Source organism: Alosa alosa, chromosome 14 (genome assembly GCF_017589495.1).
Source record: "Alosa alosa isolate M-15738 ecotype Scorff River chromosome 14, AALO_Geno_1.1, whole genome shotgun sequence".
NCBI classification, from domain to species: domain Eukaryota; kingdom Metazoa; phylum Chordata; class Actinopteri; order Clupeiformes; family Clupeidae; genus Alosa; species Alosa alosa.
In genome coordinates, this window is record NC_063202.1 from 1,473,642 (window position 1) to 1,492,322 (window position 18,681).

The window sequence follows — 18,681 nt, forward strand, 5'->3', positions numbered from 1 at the left end:
CTTACCTTGTTCTTCTCTGTGTCTGCCATACAGTCTAAATGAAATCAACTCACTTCTTGCACAGAAGAATCACTTGATGAAGCCCCTCGTTTCATTAACTCCCACAGACATGGAATAAAGAGTCTTCCTCCCCCTCCTGCAATCAGCGTCTGTGTGTAACAAAGCACCTGAGTGATGAGAGCAGAGAGTGTGAGGAGAGCTAGGGAGGATGGGTATTATGTTCATTACCTACACACACACACGCACACACACACACACACAATCACAAGGGCCCTCAGCCGTGCGTCCCCGCCGTTGTGCCAGTTCGGACGCAGCTTGCTCTCTCTCCGATCAGAAACAGTGGAGTAAAGAGCTCTCCAGGTACGAGACCCACCAGGTCTGCCCCTCGCAGACCTGCACAAGGGCCTCGCAGCGGCGATAAAAGTTATTTACAGGCCGACTCTCTTTCTTCATTAGGTCCTTATCACAACACGGCCCGCTTTCAACCCCCGCCGGCTCAGACGTGAGCACTTTTTATATTTATATATCTACGGTTATATATTTATTTTCTACCCACCACTTTCTGGTCTATCTCTGGTGCCTGTCGTGTCCGTGTTTCCCCCCTGCAATGTCCTAATTCAATCTCTTGCTCTTCATGCTCTAGCTCATCATCATATCATCATACAGAATGGCTTGTATAGTGACAAAACAGCATGTGCATAACTGTATATCCTGCACAATACTAATGGAAACATATACATGTATATCTGTTGGAATGTTATTACACAGACCAAGATGGCGGCGCGGACACATCGCGACGCCCTGTGTCTCTCCGGATTTTGCAAATTAGTGGTAATATACTTGTTTATTTCAAGTATTTTCGGTACAAACAGTTTAGCGTACATATCGTACACCCGACTTTTGGACATCGGTTCCTGCAATCCCGACATCTTCATCAGCGTAATCCCGGAGATTGCTAAATCAACGAGTCCTACGAACAGACCGAAAGGAACTTCAGGTGGTCCAGGAGGAGACGTAAACAAAGGGGGTCTCGCGGAGGAGTTTGAGTGAGGTTAACGCTAACTCCACATGACTCCCACACGGACATTGATTCATATGCCTCCTCCGTTTTTGACTGTATCAACTCCAACATCAGTGTCACCACCCTCAAACGGATTACAACTTTCCCTAATCAGAAGCCATGAATGAAGAGTGAGATCAGACTCCTGCTGAAGGCAAGAGACATCTCATTCAGATCAGGTGATGCTCAAGCCTATAGCTCATTCAGGGCTAGCCTGAAAAGGGGCATCAAGAAGGCCAAGCACAACCACAAGCTAAAGATTGAGGATAATTTCAAGAACAACTCTGACCCCTGACACATGTGGCAAGGCATCCAGGCCATCACAGATTACAAAACTACTAACTCCGCCCCCCCTGTCACCGACACCTCCTTGCCTGATGAGCTGAACCACTTCTATGGCCACTTTGACAGGGACAACAAGGAGGTGGCCATCAAGGCAGTGGACTCTGCAGATCACCAGCCCCTCACACTCTCCACCCCCAATGTGTGTGCGGCACTGAGCAGGACTAATGCACGTAAGGCGTATTACATATTCGACGTTCCTGACCGGTAGCGCGACAAAGTGACATCAAAATGATGTAGCTCCTGCTGGCGTGCCATCATTTTGGCCAGGTCACGCACTACTCGATTTTTTTCAGCTAGATAGATAGATAGATAGATAGATAGATAGATAGATACTTTATTGATCCCCAAGGGGAAATTAAAATCTTTAAAACCAGCTGAGCGCAACAAAGCGAAAACCGGAAGATGGACTAGTTCGAGGGCAAGCGAGAGTTGCAGTTTGGAGCTCTGTCGTGTTACAGTCGTGAATGTTAACTAATCCAGCAAACTATTAAACAAAGTTACCAGCGAGAGTTGCAACAAATGGAATTAAATTTTTTTAAAGCAAAGGATATCTGCTGCGACCTGAACAAAATCTCTTTCCACTTCCACCAAATTACACAAACTCAGCCAGCTAGCTAAAATGTTTAAATTATTAAAATATCCCTCGGGATGGAAAAAAGTATCTATCTGTCTATCTATCTATCTATCTGTATACACATTGGAAACTAGATGGTAATGATGGTAGTTGTGAATAGCAGCAACTGAAGTCTGAAGTATCATTACAGAGGTTAGCTTTTACTGCCAATGCTACTGACTGCTTCTACTGTGTAAAGTAGGTAGTGATAGCCTTTTCACAACAGCGACACCTCTGTTCAGGAGAATATTGCAACTAGTGTCGCGACCACCACGCGCGAGTATAAATGGTTACGCCGGTCCCGTGACGTCACATTATCGCGCTACAGGTCGGGAGTGGCGAGTATGTAGGGGGCTTAAGGCTGCTGGTCCTGATGGTATCCCCGGACGCGTACTCAGGGCCTGTGCTGTGCAGCTAACTGAGGTTTGGACTGACATATTTACATTACATTACATTACATTTGGCTGACGCTCTTATTTAATCTGTCACCAGCCCAGGTGGCTTTGAGGAGTGTTTTCATTCTATCCTATGGATATGGATCTATTACAATGCTCCAGTGGCAACAAACTTGTGTACACAAGGAATCAGCTGCTTGCAATCGACGGAATGCTGGTAGGGTTCAATAAACATCCCGGAGGAGCTGTGGTGCTTTCGGGGGTGCAGAGCGAGAGTTAAAGTGAGGACTAGGCGTCGGGAGAAGAAGTGGCAACACAAGCCCTCAGTTCCTTCGATGGTTATGGGAAACGTGAACTCACTGGCCAACAAGACTGACGAACTAGCTGCCCTGGTAAGAAATCAGAAACTGTACAGGGATTGTAGTTTGTTATGCTTTACGGAGACATGGCTAACAAGCCATATCCCCCCAGCTAACGTTGAGCTGCCCGGCTTCAGTGTAGCTCGTTTGGACAGAGACAATAAACTTTCTGGCAAAAAGAAGGGAGGCGGACTGGTGCTATACATAAACAATAGATGGTGCAATCCCGGACATGTTACAGTGAAGGAGACTGTATGCTGTAAGGATGTGGAGTTACTAGCGGTCAGTCTACGACCATACTACATGCCAAGGGAGTTCTCGCACGCCATTGTTGTTTGTGTCTACGTGCCGCCTCAAGCCCTCCCGGACACAGCGTGTGACGTCATTCACTCTACAGTCGCTAGGCTCCAAACTCAGCACAGTGATGCCTTCTTTGCGATCTCTGGTGACTTCAACCACATTACTGACTGGAGTGTGCTACTGAATGGAGAGGACTTAGAGGAGGTCACACATTGCACTACTGACTATCTGAACTTCTGTACGGACATTGTTGTTCCCACAAGGACTGTACGCTGCTATCCAAATAACAAGCCTTGGATAACCAGTAATGTCAAGACCCTTCTCAATAGGAAAAAGATGGCGTTTAAGGAGGGGGACATGGCAGAGCTGAGGCGAGTACAGGGGGAACTCAAGATTAAGCTGAAAGAGGCTAAGGAGGACTACAGAAGGAAGATGGAACAGAAGCTGCAAGATAACAACATGAAGGAGGTGTGGGACTGTATGAAATCTATCACTGGCCTTAAGAAGAGCAGCAGCTCTGTGGAGGGAGACCTGGACAGGGCGAACCAGCTGAACCACTTTTACAACAGGTTCAATTGCCCAGCCCCCACCAGGGCAACACTCACCCCCACCATCACTGGATATTGCACCCCTCCCCCCACATGGCGACCACGAACAAAGAGGTGACAACGACCTCAGTCAACAGCCATCAGACACACAGACCTCAGATGCCCCCCCCTCCCTTCCCCCCCATCCATCATCACTGCTGATCAGGCTATTGCACCTCTCCCCCACATGGTGACCACGAGCAGTGCGGCAACAATTGCTTCAGCCAATGGCCATCAGTCTCTAGCCACACGACAACCCTCACAGAAGCACCCCTCCTCCTCCCCTCATCCCCCCATCATTTCAGTGGACCAAGTAAGTTATTTTTTAAAAAAACTCCATCCTCGTAAGGCAGCCGGGCCTGACAGACTGTGTCCAAGGCTGCTCAAGGCCTGTGCTGCTGAACTGGGGGAGCCACTGAAGCACATCTTCAACTGGAGTCTACGTCTCGGACAAGTTCCAACACTGTGGAAGACATCATGTCTCACCCCCGTTTCCCAAGAAACCACACCCCAGCGAGCTTAATGACTTCAGGCCTATCGCTCTAACATCACATGTGATGAAAACAATGGAGCGGCTGGTCTTAGGTATGCTCAGACCCCAGGTACGCCATGCACTAGACCCGTTACAGTTTGCATACCAGGAGAAAGTGGGCGTGGACGATGCCATCACTTATCTTCTACACAGGACACATTATCACCTAGACAAGGGGAAAAGCGCTGTGAGAATCATGTTCTTTGATTTCTCAAGTGCTTTTAACACCAACCCCTCAGACTGGGAGACAAGCTCTTGCAGATGGGTGTGGACGCTCACCTGGTAACCTGGATTACAGATTACCTGACCGAGTGACCACAGTTCGTCAGACTGAAGAACTGCCTCTCTGACACTGTGATCAGCAGCACCGGAGCGCCACAGGGAACTGTGCTCTCTCCAGTCCTGTTCACCCTGTACACATCTGACTTCTGCTACAACACTGAGTCATGCCACATGCAGAAGTTCTCTGATGATACTGCAATTGTGGGGTGTATCAGGGACAAGCAAGAGGAGGAGTACAGGAGCCTGGTGGAGGACTTTGTGCAGTGGTGCAAACTCAATCACCTTCAACTAAACACTTCAAAGACCAAGGAGATGGTGGTGGATTTCCTAAGGTCTAAGCCTGCTCTGCTACCAGTCTCCATTGATGGGGTCAATGTGGAGGTGGTAGGCACCTACAAGTATCTGGGTCTCCACCTGGACAATAAACTGGACTGGTCAGCCAACACTGATGCACTCTACAAGAAAGGACAGAGCAGGCTGTACTTCCTGAGGAGGCTCTTGGTCCTTCAATGTGTGCAACAAGCTCCTCAGGATGTTCTACCGGTCTGTTGTGGCCAGCGTCCTCTTCTATGCAGTGGTATGCTGGGGAGGAAGCACAAAGAATAAGGATGCTGGGCGACTTGACAGGCTGGTAAGGAAGGCTGGCTCTGTAGTGGGAGCTGAACTGGAGTGCATCACTTCAATATCTGACAAGAGGACCCTAAACAAACTGATCAACATCTTGGACAATGAATGTGATCTGCTCTACAGCACTATCAAAAACCAAAAGAGCTTGATCAGCTGGAGACTTCGCTTACTGCCATGCACAACTGAAAGGCTGAGGAAGTCATTTGTTCCTAGGGCCATTGAACTGTTCAATGCCTCACTAAAGGGAAGAGGAGAGATAGACCTCTCTGCTTAGTCTGTCTGCCTCTCCACCCTCTCCATGTCCATGTTTTTTGTGTATTGACTGCCCACTACTGCTTACTACTGTTTTACTACTGTTTTACTATTGTACACAGCCTAATGTTTTCACTACTGTTTTACTGCTACACTGTTTTTCATGCTATATTAGCACACATGATCAATGGCTGCGGTCAGGCTTCTGATACAATACTGAATGAATGAATGGCTATAACCCTATTACCTCAACCTGTTCTTGCACTGAAATAGTTTTTTATTTTACCTTGTCTACATTACACTTTACTCTCCTATTTGTCTATATTATTTATGCTGGTCTCTAGACCTTACTCTTGCACTGTTGGACTACTTTTTGCACCTCCACCATGACACTCACTCTCTTGAGCACCTTGCCAGGCACACATAACTAAGGACTATGGTTGGACTACTGTTTGCACCTTCACCATGACACTCACTCCCTTTAGCACCTCACCAGTCCCGGCCCTGTCACTACAAGCGTCTTATGCTTGATCACCCTCAAGCACATTGGACTTTCTTAATTTAACTTATATAGTGTATTTAGTATTTAGTTTTGTTAGTTTTCTTATCTGTCTTATCTTCTACTGTCTTTATTGTACAGTGGAGTTTAGTTATATGTTTATACTTATACTTATGTTTACCATTTCTGCTATAAGTGCATGTTGTGTGTTATTTCTGTATGCTACTGAGACCCTTGAATTTCCCCTTGAGGATCAATAAAGTATCTATCTATCTATCTATCTTGGATCCTCAACACCTCTACCTTACCTTGAGGCAGTCGTGGCCTACTGGTTAGTGCTTCAGACTCGTAACCGGAGGGTTGCCGGTTCTAACCCCGACCAGTAGGCACGGCTGAAGTGCCCTTGAGCAAGGCACCTAACCCCTCACTGCTCCCCGAGCGCTGCTGTTGATGCAGGCAGCTCACTACGCCGGGATTAGTGTGTGATCACTGTGTGCTGTGTGTGTTTCACTAATTCATGGATTGGGATAAAAGCAGAGACCAAATTTCCCTCATGGGATCAAAAGAGTATATATACTTACTTGCTGATCAACAAGGCTCACAGCATCTTTTCTTTCTGAGGAGACTGAAGAAGGTCCACCCATCTCCCCAGATCCTGGTGAACTTCTACCGCTGCACCACGCTATCACACAGTTTGGTATGGCAACTGCTCTGCCCACGACTGAAAAGCACTGCAGATGGTGGTGAAAACAGCCCAACGCATCACCGGTTCCTCACTCCCCTCCATCGAGGCCATCAAGGCAAAGCAATGCTTGTGTAAGGCGCGCAGCATCATCAAAGACTGTTCTCACCCCAACCACAGACTGTTCTCCCCACTACCCTCCAGGAGGCGTTACAGGTCTCTACGCACCCAAACCAGCAGGTTCAAAGGAAGCTTCTTTCCTGTGACTGAACTCTAACTCTGCATCCCAGTGACAACCAATCAACTAAGCCACAATGACACAATGACAATAATGTTGAATTTAATCTAATCTAATTAGTATACTTTGTATTAGTGTAATGTTGGTGTACTATTATTTTAGTGTACTGTTGAGACAATTTAAAAGTATGATACATATTTCCTGTATTTTTAAGAAGTTAAGGTTAAACTAGATTGACATGTCTCCATTTTTTTGAAGGTTTTGAAGGACCCAAATCAAAGGTCAAATTCAGAAAAGGTCAAATTTGGTGTTTTGTCCATAAACCTCACATTGCTGGTATTATAGCATAGGGTTTGGTGCCAAAAAGCAAAGATAGGCTATTCTACAAGGTAGTGTGCAAAAATGGACCACATTATACAAAAATGGACCAATACAACATTATAAAACATTTTTAGGCTGATGATTGATCTCTTTAACAAGACATTGTGCCTAAAATGTTCAAAATTGTCAGATTAAAAAATAATACTTCAATATCAATACTATCAATTAATGCCTATTTGTGTGCTTGAGTGTAGGCCTAGCCTGCTCTGCCAGTTCTTGTCTACACCCATTCAGAGCACAAAGTGCAGAGATCTCTGTTATATCAAGTTTAATAGACTTTTACATAGCTAGTACCAGCTGAAGTCTGTAAAGCCTTCCGTAGCCTAAGTAAGTGTGAAGAATAGAAAGGAGTAAAAGGATCAGATAGACAAACAGACAGGTGAGTGTGTGTGTAAGAGAGAGAAAGAGAAAGAGAGACACTAACAGTGACAGTTGGCTGTTGATAGCTGGCAGTTATAGAATTTAGAATATCGAATAACACATAGTGCTCTGTTCTTCATGGTTGGTGATATTAGTGACCTTCTAGCCTTCTACATTTGAGCAAGCACATTTTCATAGTTCATGGTGGCACAGTCTAGTTAGGTTATATTCTGAGGTGTGTCTTTCTGTTAGTCAGGTGATGGCACACATATTCTCTACAGCAAAAGAAACAGATCCAGTGCCAGATATGTGTGGACTGGTGAATGACCCTATGACATATGCCAATTTTTTTGTCTTCTGTTAACAGTGAGCATCTGCAGCATGCTAAGATTCGCTACTAGAAATCATGTTAAGCAGGCACGACTCAGTGGCTTCAGAAAAGACGTGGTAGACCATCTTCTGAACCTGCAGCAACACCTGCAACTGCATCAAGTCCATAGGACTTTGTACACTTGTTCAGCAGCAGCTGCCAGCATAAATGCTTCTTTTGTCAGAAGCAGACAAAAGAGCATCTTCATGAGGTGTCCTCTTTCAATGCAGGCAACCAACCAACCAATTTAAGTAATATTTTGAAGTCAATAACTTTTTACAGGTAGCCAGTGTAAAGATGCTAGGATGGGGGAAATAATATGTTCATTTTTTTGTGTGTGTGAGCAGCTGCATTTTGTGTAAGCTATAAGCTCTTTAGACAGGTATTATTACAGCCAGCGTATAGAGCATTGCAATAGTCTGTCCTTGAGGTGACAAAAGCATGGATTAATTTCTCAGCATTTGGTGAGGATAAGGACTTCCTTATCTTGGAAATGTTCCTTAAATGGTAAAATTACGTTTTGGTGATCTGTTTTATGTGATTATTTAGTGCTAGGTCCTGGTCAATTATAACACTTGTGGATGAGGTCAGTGAAAGATCACTATATAGCCTGTGATGTGGATAGGATATCCCTCATCTTTTTAGAGCCTAAAACCATGACTTCTGTTTTATCTGAGTTCAAAAGCAGGAAATTATTCGTCATCCATGTGTAGCGCCTCTCTAGCGTGTTTGGCTATAGTGAGAGGTGGCTATCCTGAATTCTTTAACTATACTATCAATCAAATAAGTGGGGTTTCACTAATAAACGTCATCAGTGTGCAATCAGTGTTTAACTTGTGTGTGTGTGTAATTACTAACTTATTATATGAATTACTCTTTCCCTTTAAATCACTATTTAAGCCTTAATATGTACACTTTAACATACAATTAAATGTCTTAGACTTACCTTTATCCTTTAAACACTTTCACTTTTTAACCAAAATTACTCTTTTTCTTAATTAACTTAAAATATCAAAATAGTCATTCACCACAACTGTTTTTATAAAAGTATAAAAGATTTACTTAGAAAAAGTAGGTAAGTATTTAAATGTATCTTTTCAAAATCACTTTTCAAATCATAAATGCATACACTTTCACATTGGAAACCTAAGGGCCCAAGAAAATAGCCGGCAATAACCTAGTCTAATTGTAAATACCCTTCAAATGTTCAAGTGATGCAGGCCTGAATGCAGCTCGGGTGCGTTGTAGCCCTAAACAAAATGGCTGCTTCACCACGAAGGCAAAAACAAAAGAAAAATGGTACCTTTACTCAATGGGAATGTAGCCTCACGCGCGCAGGATCAGCAGTAGCAGCAGGAGCAGGAGATATGACGAGAAGATTCACAATGAAGATGAGACAGTTGAAGAGAAGATTCATGCAGCTGACGACCTCGCAAAGTCCACCACTCGGCAACGCTATCCGGCTCCGTCGGGTCTTTGTCGTTCTTCTTGCAGTTTCACACAGGCTTTACTAGTCAAGGTCACTGGTTGCTAGCTTGTTAGGAAAGTCCATGCAAAGCACTAGCCACTAAGTCAGCAGCTAGCTTAAACTTCTTTCTGTCTGTGTGTGCTGAGTCGTCCACTCAACCGGACATAAACTATCACCATTTACGCTTTGTATAAGAGTTCTGGTTGAACACTTACTAAACTGGTGCATTACATAAACAGTTCTCTATCCACAAACATGCTTCTCGACTCGTACTCTCTCGTGCTTTCTCCCAACTCTCTTTCACGTTGTCCTCACGTTTCTCTCCCGCACCACTCACTTCCTTGTCCTTTGAATGTGATTGGCTCATTCACAAAACTTTCAGAAATAAAATAAATTCACAAAACATTTGTGTAACTCTTTCTTTCTATTCTTACAGGCATTTTTAAAGCATTTTAACATATTATTAAACAACAAATATTTAACATTTTAAATGCTATTTTCAGTAAACATGAACATTACCCAATATGCATTTCTCTTAATGAGCAAACTCATAACATCATTGCTGGTCAATGAATCTTAACTTTTTAACCTTACATACTATTTATTAACTATGAAATTATGTATTTAAATCTTATATTAATGTATACATTTTCAACAGGGTTACACATGTCTTTATATCTCTTATACATGTGTAAAGTTTGGCTAACGGGGTTAATTCATCAGGTTTTATGGAGAGGTATAGTTGTGTATCATCTGCATACGAATAATAAAAACAACAGGGGCCCCAGTATACTGAGCCTTGAGGCCCTCCATATATTACCATAATCTGGGTAGATGGTTTATTATGGACCTGTACAAATTGTTGACGGTTAGGAAGGTATGTAAACCAAGCGAGTGCTGAGTATTTGATGCCTATCAAATTTTCAAGCCTAAGTAGCATGTCATGGTCTATGGTGTCAAAGGCAGCGCTGAGGTCCAGGAGGACCAGTATCGATACAAGGCTAGGTTTTTTGATTGATGGCTTAATAACAGATGTCTTAAACGACTGCGGTACATGCCCTGATAGCATTGAATTATTTATAATCTGGAGCAAAACATTATCCAGGAAGGGGAGACCAGTCTTAAGAAGGTGAGTAGGAATAGGGTCTAGTAGACTAGTTGTAGATTTTGATGAGGAAATTGTGGAGGTGAGATCTAATATGTTTTGTATATGTAAATTAATTAAATGTTGTTTGAGGTCTCATCTGTGATTCTGTTATGTTTTCACTATCTTTCAGCAATGGAGTATGTCTATTTGGTGAATTCTGATTGGTTATTGATCTTATCTCTAATTGTTTGACATACAATCATAGTATTGACATACAATCACATTGTTGAAAATAACTGTTTTGTGAACTTTATTCAACATAGCCAATGATTTAGGCGAAATGTATGGTGTTAATTACAGTGAAATATACAATTTCATAAAAATAGGGTTGAAACATAGGTTGAGACAACATGGGTTGAGACATAATTTTTCTCCATGTTCAATGACCCCTAAAGACAGTCCAACCACTCTCCAAAAATTAACATTTCAAACCCACAGAAACCACATAGGCCCCCTGACTATTAGCACCCTTTAATCCAAAGCGCTGTTGATTTGAACCCGGATCGACCGATTGTCAGAACACTACTGAGGTGCATTTTGCATTATTTATCATTAATGACTATACTAGAGAGTCAGCATGGGGGAGAACTTGGCCTGCAAGGGACACACATTCTCTGTTAGCCGTATATGGTGAGACAGGAAATCGGAAAAGAGGATCAAATCCCTCCCTGTTTACTACAATCCATAGGTTTTTCCTGTAACCCCGTTTTCTTACTGAGAATGCGGGTACAGGATCAGACTCGCGGCCCGAATCCAAGAAAATCCAAGAATGTTGTCGTTGAAAGTTTGTCGGAATTTATTGCAAATAAACATAAAGAACAAAATAAAGTTGCAAATTGTTTTAAATGTCCTTAAATATGTCTTTAGAGCGGAGTTCAGCTTTCTCCGTATAGGCCAAGCTCTGGTAATGCAGATCCAGGCCGAGGTCAAAGACTGTATCTGCTGGCACGCCTTCTCCTCGTCATGCGCTACACGCCCCAATTTATAGGGTAGCACCCTCTCCACCTGTAGAAGGAGCACTCTCCAATGCAACGAAAAAGACAACTATAAGTAATTATGAAACCAAAAATAAACTCAAATGCGGCTCCTACAATCCATATTACATAAGCAGCCAGGGAACTGGAAAAGATGTAAGAGCATCAAATTATCGGTCCGAAAAGAGGGTGTGCGAGCGATCGGAACCCCGGAGTGCTGCTGGCGTACGAGCAGGAAAAAACATGTCTTTGATAACAAGTTATCAACAGGTCTTTGATGAGGAAATGTCTCAGGTTGCCTCCTGCAAGGCCGAAAAGTGCTGTCAAAACACAATTTGTTTCACAGTGGGTTTTTGTTAAACAAAGGCATTAAGGGTAGGTGTGTGTGTGTGTGCATCTGTGTGTGTTTGTGTGTGTATTATGAGCAGTTGTGTGTGTACATACACTAAACAGTGGGTGTTTAAAAAAAAAAGAAAAGCAGTGTTTGATGGTTAGATCTTTGAAGATGGCTCTCCCTTCTGGAGAGCATAAGGCTTGTCTCTCCATCCTAATTGCAGGCTGCTAGTCGCGTTGCCTTGCAGGTGAGACAGGCGCTTCATCACCTTCAGCAGCGCAGCACTGCTACTCTGCTCTGCCACCCATTTGCATCGTAACAGTACGGCAGCCTCCCCTTCACCAGAAAGCAGCTGTCTGCTTGTCCGCAGACTCCTTTTCATCTGTGGGCTAATGGGAACGATCAGTTCACTATCACCGCCCCCACACCCCCGCCCCTCATCCAGCAACTCCACGCAGGATCGTAAATGTCTGCTTACTGAAAAACATCCCCTGTCCAACACCACCCCCTCACTCTAGTCTTACTGCGACTCGCTGAAATGATCATCCTGATCAATAGCATTAGCACTGATAGATGGCTACGAGCATGCCCTCCAACACAAGGGCACTTCAGCAGATGAAGTTTACAGTCTTCCCTCTCGTGTGTTTGGATCTTCTCTTTTTCGCCTCCATGAAATGATGAACCCAGCACATGTCTGTCTGTCTGTCTGTCTGCCTGCCTCATTGGTGTTGTCTCCTAATCTTCTACCAAGTTGATGTGGTTGAGCCATTTTTTTTCTTTTTGCCGTGAGACAGGAGTGAGACTGTAATGAGCATGTTTCCTGTCCACCGAGTAGCCATCAATCACGACACGGCGGCGGTGGGGGAAAGAGCCTCACAAGACAAGCTGGCGGGAAACTATCAGTCGATTTTCACACGTCATTAAAAGGATAAACATGTAAACAGTGGCTCATAAATAACAGCACCCCTCCTGAGTGATTGCATGTGTCGTCAGCCTTTTATCTACATGCCTGTGAGAAAGCGTGTGTGAGAGAGTGTGTGTGTGTGTGTGTGTGTGTCAATTGCTCCTAGTTGTGTCAGGTTATCAGATGCCCTAATAGAGTCATTTTGCTTTTGTTTTCATGAAAGTGTGAAAACACACATCCCTCCTGCATTCACACCGCAATGTCATCCCCTCCTGGGCTTTAATGTGTCTGTCTACACATGAGCAATAGGTGCAATGTAGCAGGGAATGAATTTGAGGAGCATTACCATATGTTAAGGAAAGCATTCCTGCAAACTCTGTTTACAAATGAGCCTTTCCCCCCTTTCTTGTCCCCACCTCAGTCCTCTCACCGTCATAAGAAAGGGCACAACAGGAGGAAGGAAGGAAAACAGAAGGAAAGATATTACCACCCTTGCCCCTCTACAGTGAGGACCCACCCTTGCCCCTCTACAGACCCACCCTTGCCCCTCTACAGTGAGGACCCACCCTTGCCCCTCTACAGTGAGGAATGGGAGATTATGTAGAAATGTCTGCATAAAAACATAGAGGGATATTATTCCTGACTCTCTCTCTCTCTTATTCTGTCCATCTTTAAATAAAGGATGGCCTGAGGGGGTAATGCACCATATGCCAAACCTCAGATTAATTAGCCACTGGCCTTCAGGAGGGCCCTCTCTTAGACACAATCACAAAGAGGAAGATTGTCCAGCAAGCCTTCAGAAAGGAAACAGCAAAGGGGCATCACACACTGCAGATTGCATTCTTTATCTCTCTCTCTCTCTCTCTCTCTCTCTCTCCCTCCCTCCCTCCCTCTCCTCACAGAAGAGTGCAGGCAGGCAGCCGTATTCATTCCACTCCACTCTGCCTGGAGGAGTCCCTCCTGAGTGCCGTTAATGTGCCTTTCTCACAGGATGAAGCTGTTGGTGGATGCTAGCACAGCAGGCCTCGCGGCTAATTGCGCTTCAATGTGCCACGCTAGCATAGGCTGCTTTGTGGAGAGACAGAAGACAGGGGCTATGCTTTTCAGAGTTGCCGGGAAGAGACTCCACCAAAACATCATACGTCAGGTGTGAAACAACATGGCTGGAGTTCTGAGAGACATAAGCTTAGCGTTCTAAATGATCGGCATACCCCATACATATGGGAAGAAATCTGAATGGACCAACGCAGATATTACCATGGCTTAGAGAATTTAATTGAATTGATGTTTTGAATATAAATATTCAATACTGATTCAATATTGTTTTAGTTCAACAAATACTTAATTCAACATTTTAGTTGTACACCCAATTTACACAGTCGATGTTAATACAACCAATGTACACAGCAGGTACTATGTTTCAAACAAATAAACCAACAGCAACCTTGTCAGTCACTAGACAAACATCCACATACGGAGTAGCCTTGGCCTACTGGTTAGCACTTAGGACTTGTAACCGGAGTGTTGCCGCTTCGAACCCCGACCAGTAGGAACAGCTGAAGTGCCTTTGAGCAAGGCACCTAACCCCTCACTGCTCCCAGAGCGCCGCTGTTGCAGGCAGCTCACTGCGCCGGGATTAGTGTGTGCTGAGAGTCTTTCACTAATTCACGGATTGGGATAAATGCAGAGACCAAATTTCCCTCATGGGATCAAAAGAGTATATATCCTTACTTGCTTATACTTTGTGACATAATAAAGATAATAACAGCATTGTGCTGTAGATGCAGTTTGTAGATAGTGCTTCAAATGTGAAAGCTGGACCCTCTCAGGCATATTGGTGACACATTTTGTCCAGTAGCAAGGTTGATGACAAGCCTGCTGATTGCCCCTCCACACTTCACAGTGAACAATAACGTCTCTCTGGATCGGTCACTGACTGTGTGTCAGCCTGGCCTGTGTCAAGGCCCCGGGGAAACATGATAACCCTGAGGTCTGCTGCAACTCTACAGCAAATGAATCATCTATTGTGACCGGCTTATGATCACTACAATAATCAGCACAGTCTCCACTTGCACTGCCCTCATGTAGGAAGTGTACTTTTTTGTCTGTATGTGTTCCATGATACCGGTACTTAATCCTTAGGTGCCTTGAGAGAGATTTTCTACATACAACATAATTCAAGAATTATCATGGACTCACTCTTATTTAGTCATACTCTCTCTCTCTCTCTTTCTCCCTTTTAATCTATTTATCGCTCTCCTTCCATTCACAATTCACTTCCTTTCTCTATCTTTAACTTTGGATTTTAGGCGAGCTTTGCCTCTGCCTCTACCTCAGCACTGGCTGCTTGGCTGGCTGGGGCATTAGCATTTAAATTCCGTGTTTGAAGTATTTGTACTGGCACCTGGCCTCTGAGCATGCTGAGTCAATCAATCTTTGTTTGTTATCATGCCCTTTTGTGATGAATGGCTCCGGAGAAATGGAGAGTTAAAGAGTGAGGAAAGTAAACCATGGGGAAAAAAAGGATTGCTCCATTAGCCGGGGCCTAGAACCTCAGAAAGAAATCCCTCCTCGCTGGATGTGGCGAACTTTCCACGGCCTTTCAGGGAAAGCATTTGGAAGTGAATCTGATACCCTTCCCTCCCACAGCATCTTATAGCGGCTTAAACAAACAACTGGTTTGAAATCAGTAGCTTTGACTCCATTTTAGTTTTGATCCTCTACAGTCTCATGCTGTTGTGTCTGACTAGGCTAAGTCGTGAATAGAACGATGAAGTCAGTAATATGAGCCTATTTCCTGCCTTCACAGCCGTCTCCCAAAGCTGTCTCTTTCAAATGTTCAGCACAAATATGACATTGACGGGCTCTTTGATCAAACCTCTCATGTCGAGAAGAATTAGACCAACAAAACATCTTTTTTTATGAATAGTCTCTGATAGCAACTCAAATGAATGACAGCATTGTCCCCACCGGCCGCGAACAAAAATAGTCCATAAAGAAAATAAAAACAGATGGTTATGTTTACACTGTTGTTTATTTTGTGTCTGTCAGTGCTGTTGTCATGTGCACCATGTGAGCGGATGCTTATTCAATACTGATGCAATATAACATAATATAATATAATGACACATCGCAGCACAGGTGCTGGACAACCACATCCCTCGTAAAAAACAAACAAACAAACAAACGCACACACACACACTTCAGAGGCCTGTGGCACAGACACTTCATCCGGTCCATGCATCTTGCACCGGGATTGACAGTACCTCCAGTGGAAGCCCTGTCTTGCATAGACGCGTAGAAGAGGTTGAGCAGCGCGTTCAGCAATGCTGTCAGCCAGCCCATCTGACAGGTGACGGGACGCCACAGATCACGGAGCTCATGGACTGATAGCAGTATGACAGCTGTGCTGACACCACACCGCAATGCGTGCACGTCACATAAAGCCACCACCTCACAATCACACACACATGCACACACGCACACCCACACACACATACACATATGCACACACACACATACACAAGAACATTGTTTAGCATGTGACAGGCAGTGTTTAGGAGGTATATAGGCATTCTGACCTTCTACAACACATAGATAGATAGATAGATAGATAGATAGATAGATATGTAAACTAAATCCTGACTCCTGGGTTCGTCTACAGGTGGAATCCTCACGTTATAGACACAAGAAAGAGATGGATATGCTCAGGAACAGTTCTGTTTAATTCCGACTCAGTTTCTACACGTGTCTCCTTCCACACAGCCTGTCACTTCCTAGTTCCCTCACGTGATGTAAACATTTAATCACGGACATGAACTTCCCCATTTACTAACATTATAAAATCCTTATATTTTCTAAATTATTTCGTAAGATATTAATTCTTTATACATATTCAGGAATTGTAGTAATTACACAAGCTTACAGATAGATAGATAGATAGATAGATAGATAGATAGATACTTTATTGATCCCCAAGGGGAAATTCAAGACATTTTCAGACACAGGCTACTGTGTTTTCAGCATGAAATGACATTGTGATAAAACTTTATTTGTTTACTTTGGTGAAAAACATAATGGTGAAATAGGCATATTCAATTCTAAAATTGGATCAAAATTATTCAAAACAACAGACACTTTCATAGTTTACCTGACACTTTCTCAATTAACTATGTTTATGACTTTGTACTTTAAAAATCTTTGCTTTGTAATGTCATCCACATTAGCTGGTGTTTCCCCCAAAGAGACACTCCAAACATCGACTCACATTTGTTGAACACAATCTCCTCTGGTATAATAACCTCATAGGGCTCCATGAATTATTTTTGTTACAGGAGAGATGCAGTGGTTTGCAATTACAATATCCCTTCTGACAGGTGGGTTCCCTGTTCGACTGTGTGTAGCCACGCTATGCTAGTTTGAATCATATCAGACAACCTGCTGAAGTGACCTAGGCCCATAGAGAATATTCACTCACTGGCACTGCTTGTTTTTAAATGGGGAAGTCTTATGCAGTACTTCTTTTATTTATTAGCTATGTGACAGTAAACAAAGTGTCTGTTAAAGCACTGGGTGTTGTGAATGGCCAAGTTAGTAAGTTGTAATTTTTATATTTGTATTATTTTTTTTTTTAATTTTGCTGTGGGGAAACAATTGAAGACAATTGAAACCCATAATGCAGGGATTTGCAAGATCCCAGAATAGAATGATTCTCTCTCTCTCTCTCTCTCTCTCTCTCTCTCTCTCTCTCAGACAGTAATTAATTAGCAGTTATTTGGAGATTTCAGAGTTAGATGAACAGACTGTTCATTAAAATGTTATTTTTGTTTTGCAGACATCTTCAGAGGGAGTACTCACATTTTAAATATCACTGAAATAATTAATGAGGAGGCCCCATGGACTGACGAGGAAACAAGGTCCACTCACACGGTGACGCGGCACGCCTGGAGAAATGAAATGCCATCAGCACAGACACACTGTCATCGCGCCTTCTCCTGTGTCCCTGTTGCCTCATGGAATTCATTATATACAGAGGGCCAAATCAGGGAGACCAGCTGTCTACACAGGTAGATAGATAGATGGATAAAGAGAGAGGGGGAGAGTGAGAGAGAGAGAGAGATTTATCAATCCCCAAATGGAAATGGTACTGCTAGCACAATGCTGTACAGCTAAAGCCAGCTACAAAATAAACTGTATACTAAACATACTATAGCATATAAAATTACGCAGCATACAAACATAATGGAAATAGAGTTTGAGACTAAAGAGACCGCTTAATCTGTGAGAAATATATACGAGTCTCGCCTCCTGTCACAGAGGAGAGTTGTTCTACAAGGAGATGGCAGCTGGCAGGATGACTTCCTCTAGCATCCTTTAGATTTACGCAGCCTGGGAGGTTAAAAGGTCTCATTAAAAGATATTTGTTTATATCGAGAGTGGTCTCATTTTACCAGATTGTGTGCACAATTTAGATTATTGTGTGCTCATTTTACTATAGTGCTCTCGTTTTACTGAATTGTGGTCTATTTCATTTGATTGTGCACTCCATTTAGTAAATCTTGCACACATTTTACTACCGGTATATTAATTTCACAAAAATTAAAATGAGAGCACATTTAGTAAAAAGGGCACACAATGCAGTAAAATGAGCACACATTTTCTGTATACACCAAAAAATCTCTCTCCAGGGTTCTGTATTTATGACAGAAGCGTTGCGGAGGCCTCCTGTAGAGCACTCCTGCAGGCTCTGTGTTTCATCTGAAGGCCGCTGAGGGTGTCATGAGTTCCCCGAGATATTTAACAGCTATGGCAGCATCCTCCTCTTCACAACCACCTCTACAGGCTTGTGAGAATTCCCCAGCATGAACCCAACCTTACTTATAACACTATAATAGAGAAGAAAATAATAATAACAATACTACATTTTGAGGCTAACACAGCAAGTTGTTGTGGCAGTATATATAGGTTTTGCT